Source organism: Marmota marmota, unplaced genomic scaffold, assembly GCF_001458135.2.
Source record: "Marmota marmota marmota unplaced genomic scaffold, marMar, whole genome shotgun sequence".
NCBI lineage: Eukaryota > Metazoa > Chordata > Mammalia > Rodentia > Sciuridae > Marmota > Marmota marmota.
Genome location: NW_025999842.1, coordinates 49,287,493 through 49,293,492, shown reverse-complemented (window position 1 = coordinate 49,293,492; position 6,000 = coordinate 49,287,493). Strand labels below are relative to the sequence as shown.

Genomic DNA, 6,000 nt, shown 5'->3' with positions numbered 1-6,000 from the left:
GCTCGGTGGGGCTCAGCAGGGCCGGGCTGGGCGGGTCAGCACGACTGACCGGGTCAGCTCCTCCAGCCCCACAGGCTTCCCTAGTCTGGTCCGCCCCGCCTTCCTCGTGGGTCCAGCCGTCACCTTCCCGCCGACACCCTGGTCGCACTGCCGAGGCCTTCTAGATCCAACCAGTTGCCCTGTTCCTCATTTTTAACTCACAAATTGAAAAAAAAAAAAAAAGCCACTTATGTTATAGAGGAACTGAAACGCTTATGTAGCAAACGAGCTATTTGCATTTTTTCCGAGGCTCATCGTGTTTGGTTTTGTTTGGCTTGATGACTGACAAGCTAACTTTTTATTATTATTATTATTATTACCTTCTCAGTACATGTCTTTAATAGGTATATAGGTAAAGATCTTTAAAACAAATTCTTTCAAGGATTCCCACCTTCCCACCTTGTTTTCAAGATTACTTAAGTTCAGACAAAAAGGAAACAAAAAGAATACCCTTCTGGTCAAATGCTGTCATTTTTTATTTCCTCTCAAATTTCTTATATTTGTTTGGAGACATTTTATGTATGTGTGTGTAAATATGTATATATGTAAATATATTCATATATGAAAATATATACATGTATGTAAATATATGTATCATTTTGATCACTTCAGATCCTTGTATTCTGTTTATAACTATGATTTACAACTTGGCCAGAATTTGAAGGAAAGGAAGTAATCATGAAATGCTGTGCTGTTTGGTAATGTTGAAGGTGGATGTTTCTTTTGCTCATGTGTGCTCAGTGCCAAATCTGGCAAAGATAGATATGAATGTTAAATTGTGTCTTGTGATGTGAATGAGCCTTTGGTCTGCAGGCACCTTTGAGAAGTTGGCCTCAGACTTGTGACCAGTTAAGAATTAGGCTGTAGTTCAAAATTTCTGTAGAAATTAATGTGACACTATATTAGCTCATTAAAGTCTGCCTCATTTTTCTTTAGATATTTTATTTGTGCTGCTCCTGATTAACACAGGCAATCCTAATTTTGTTATGATCCCTTAATCTGAGTGCTGGTGATTGAGAAATGAATTATATAAGGATCTGCAGTAAATGTGGATAAAATTGGCTGTAGTCCCATATGACTTGAAACTTTAATATGTAAAAGAGTGAAAAAAAAATTCTTGGTGCGGTGAACTAAAATCAAATACTGTAGTATGATAATTAAAGAACTGAGCTAAAGAATGCACTTCCTATAGTTTGTGTAGAGAATACTCAGTTTGGAGACTGAGCACCCTCATATTCACTGAGCATCTACTATTTACTGGGCTATGGGCCATCTCTCCCCTGTTTGTATTCCAGAGGTAAGAATAGATAATGAACAAACGTATTAATTGGATCATTTCAAATAGCAATGAGTGTTTTGAGGCAGTAAGTTAGATTGGTGGAGAGTGTGAGGAGTGGTGACTTCTTATTTCATATCAGGCCTCTCTAGCATGTGATTCCACCTTGCTGGGAAAAGGAGCCAGTCACATGGAGATCATGGGATTCGAGTCTTCTAGAGAGAGAATGGCAGTCAGAAAGGTTCAGGGCTGCAATAAACCTTTATCATTCAGGTCTAAAAGAAAGCAGTTGATTTCATTGTTTTAGAAATGATATTATTTACCATCAGACTGGGTGTGTGCTTTGAGGAAGTAAGTACATTTGTTTATTCATTCTACAAACATTTATTCAGCATGTACTATGTAGCTAAATGCTGAGAATAGAGCAAGTCCACAAACAGACAAAAAAAAAAAAAAAAACAACAACAACAAAAATACATCTACTTACAAACACACACACACACACACACATTTGGGGGCACAGGTGGAGGAAAGTACAGTATTTTATGTCAGTGCTGTTATTGACAAAGTGAAACTGACCACTTCTTTGCCTAGGCCAGATTTAAAAAAAAACATGAAGCTTGTGCTTAATAGAAATCTTAAGGATGTTGCAATATGTCCAGTACTAACTGAGGATAGTGTTTGACATTCAAGATTCTGTATTAAAATTCCCTTTGTTCATTATTGTTCCTTAGAAGCAGTCTTGAGAAACCTCTCTTTATGAGTGTTGTACTTTGATCTTCCCTTCCCCTTTTTCTCTTTATAGTGCTTTTATATCTTCATAGAAAGATAATTATTGAGATGATGAGTTGACCACTGTCCAGCAGAATTTTCTGCAGAAATGGAAATGAAGAATAAATGAGCTATCCAAGCTGCTGGTCACTAGCCACATGAAATTTTTGAACATTTGGAAGGTGGCTGATATGACTTGCATTTGTCTCTTAATTTTCATTTTAACAGTCCACTGACACTAGGAATTCTTAATTGGCTTTCAAAGAGTGCTGTAGTGCATAGCATCTTGGACTGGGACTGGAGATAGTGATAACATTTGAAAAATAGCATTGATTTAGCCTACATGCAAAGATCGTAAACTTTTATAGTTATTTCTATATCCATTTGTGTGTATTTTTTTACAGTAAAGTTAGTTATTTGGTCTCTTTATTTCTCTTGTCTCATATCTCACATCTCAACAGAGGAGCCTTTTAGGTATCACTTATTAGTAGAAAAGGAATGTGTTGTTCAATTGTTACCTCAATCAACTTATGTTGTCCTAATTTTAGGAGTGAAGATAGCAAAAGTTCATATGGGGCCTACAGAAAGGTGGTAAATTGGCTAATTCGAATTTAATGGGTGCAACTTCCTTAATTTTGTTATACAGAAAGGTTTATTGTTTTAAGAAAATGAGCTCTAAGATTTAGTTCAAATTTTAGCTTTCTTGTTTATCCTCAAAAAGTTACTTGCTCTCATTATTCTTCAGTTTCTTCATGTGAAAAACCACAATAATTATATATCCTTCAGAGACTTGCTGTAGGAATTAATGGAAAATGTTAAAAGCATAATGGGTAAGAAATAGGCCTCTTGCAAATTGCTTTTTATTCTTCACTCAAGACTTACCTGGGGTGGTCACATCTGTGTTCTTTGTCTAAGAAGTTCTGGACAATGGAAGAGTAGCAGCTCTTTGGATAAATGAGCCCAGATTGCTCACTAACAGGAACTTTTAAAAATTTAGTTGCAAATTTATTTAGCATTTCAATTGGGATGATGACAACTGGTTGTCTTGTGTCTAATTGATTCTTTGGAAAGAAGACAGCTACTCTTGAAACACTGAGAAGACTTAGGCTAGATGTGCATGAGTTTTGAGGGTTGAGGAAAATACTACAAATCGGTACATGAATTAACAGGACTCTGATAATACTCTGTCTGTGGAGAGAGGTAGGTCACAGTTGACTGTGTGGTTGAAGAGTTTAGAGGCAGGCCCTGCACATACATAAGCACATCACACCTTTCCTCTGTGTAGGCTTTAAGGGCATTTCGTTCCTGGACATGCATTATCTCATTTTGGTCCTGGCAGAAGACCCAGATGATAAGTATCTTGCTCAAGGTCAAGATTTCCCATTGCCAATTGCATTGGCAGCTCTACAGGCAATAGGTGAGTTCACTTAGTTTCAAAGACATGTAAACTTTAAACTTAAACAAAGTTAAGAGTATGACTTGGAGACGTGGATGTGATACTCATTCTGTCCATGGTTAAAGTGGGTGGAGGGCTCCCCCAAAAGAACACATTAATAACAAATAGAACATTTTCTTATTCACAATGTATTTGTGTTAGCTATAAGCCAGTTTTTCTAGAGATTTAGTTGATAAAAGGCAAGGAATAAAGATGTAATTGAGCCAAGAGAAAATTTTCTTTATCCATATAATAGAATATTATTTGTCAGAAAAAGGAATGAAGTATTGATATATTTCTGCAGCATAACTAGCCCTTGAAAACATTGAGAGAAACAATCCAGTCACAAGGAACACATATTGTACTATTCTATTTATATGAAATCTCCAGTATAAGCAAAAGACAGGAAATAAATTAGCAATTGCCACTGGTGGGGGAGGTTGGGTAAAATGAGAATAACTACTAGTAGGTGTGAACTTTCTTTTTAGATTAATGGAAATATTTGAAAAGTAATATGGTGATGGTTATACAACTTTATATTTTAAAAAAATTAGGTTGTATACTTTAAATGAGTGAATTGTGTGTGAATTATATCTTAATAAAGCTCTTATTTTTTAAAAATGCAGAATCAAGAGATCCATTTGGTAGGATGCTCAGAGTAATGTTGGTCTGACTGAATCTTCACATCTGGTCTGTTCTGTATTGGCTCCAGCTCCTCAGGAGGCTACAGGCACAAGTCCTGGAAGGAAGTTTAATTCTTCTCACCCTGCTGCAGTGGCTCAGGTGTCTGAGTTGAGATTTGAATTTGCCCTTTAATGAAATTGGTTTCAGTTCTACATGTAGGACTTGGTTCAGAAGAGACAAATTGAACCTGTGAAACAAGGAGAATAAAAAGCATCTAGAAGCCCCCAGAACCTCAGGTGGCCCCGCACATTCCACAGTGCAACAGAAATGCAGGCATGTTCTGCCATGCCATGGACTGGGCAGATCCCTGCTGTTCTACCAGCTCATTCAGTGTTCAGCGCTGTCCCTGAAGACAAAGGCATATGCAGTCGGTCCTCTGTACCCTTGAGCTCCACATTTGTAGATTGAACCAACTGTGTGTAAATGTTATATTGTTTGAATCACATCTGTATAGAACATTTACAGACCTTTTCCCCACCCCATTATTCCTTACACAGTGCAGTATAGCAACTATCTACAGCACATTTACATTGTATTGGGCATTATAAGTAATCTAGAGATGATTTAAAGTCCAAGAGAAGGTATATGTGAGTAATTACAAATAAACTTTTTTCATAGGAGGGACTTCAGCATCCTCAAAATTTGGCTATCTTTGTAACCTCTTCTCCCCTATTCAAAATCTCCAGTGGTCTTTTTATTGCAGTGTATTTTGACCAAGCCTGGCATCCAGGGCCCTTCCTATTCTGTGGCATTTGTTCTGTTTGGTAACTTTTAATATGAATCCTGGATTGAATCCCCCCTTCCACGAGTAGAAGGGTTTTGTTACCTTGAACCAACTGGTGAATCTTCATAAGCCACAGGTTGCTTACCAATCATTAGACAATCTTTGTGAAAGTCTTCTCATTTCAGATATGTGGTAGATGTTAGGTTGTTCTTCTCTTTTCCTGTCATTTCTGCCTCCCTTTTGTCCAGCCATGAATCATCAGATCCAGGACTGGACAAGATCCTCCCCTTCTTTGGCAAATACTTGAGTCCTTTTCACATGTTGTGGGTCTATCAGGCCTGGTCTTCATGTTCTCACCTTTGTTACCCATACTAGTAATACCCAAGTCTCAGGATCTCATGTTTCTCTTTCATAGATGCTTTCGGAATAAGGGCAATAGTAAGTTTTCCTTTCTGTGGCCTTTGTCACTTTTTCCGAGCACATGACTTTTTATTGAATTGCATTGTTTTTTGTTGGTTTACCTTATTAATTTTATCCTTTCTCCTAATTGACAAGCTGGATTTGAGTTTTGTATCTGCTAAGTGCTTCATTTAGTGGTAGACTTGGAGCAGGCTCTTACTAGTATCTGATGACTTTGCAGTGTTCTGATGCAAACATAGTGGGGAGATAGATGTAGTAGTTGAAATTCTTTGTTTTCACAGTGCTGTGCTATGTGAATACCGCTTTGCAACTTCCTTTCTAAACCCAGAATGGTATGGTGTGGATTGAAGACAAGAAAGAAGTTCATCTTCCTTTCCTTCTGTAGCAGCCCCTTGCTTTGCCTCATATTTTGAGATGCTGGCTGCTGGAAGAGAAGAGGAATTTATTCTCCTTGCTGTCAAGAACATGATGAGAAAATTATAGGATATCTTTTCTCTTCTCAGTTGTGTCTCTGCCCTTTCAAAATTTAATCTTTCCTACGAAAATTAGAAACCCATTAATTATGTGTCCCTGAGCTGCCCCTGTGTATGTTACATTAGATACAATGAAGTTTCTGGGAATAGCCCAAAGTCTTGTTTTCTGTTAATAATT

General features: G+C 37.5%; 1 protein-coding gene across 4 annotated transcripts in view; it reads left to right on the top strand.

Annotated features, from left to right (window-relative positions):
* Positions 1-6,000, top strand: part of Stx7 (syntaxin 7) — a 65,509-nt gene that overhangs the window by 1,236 nt on the left and 58,273 nt on the right. The window lies entirely within an intron of this gene.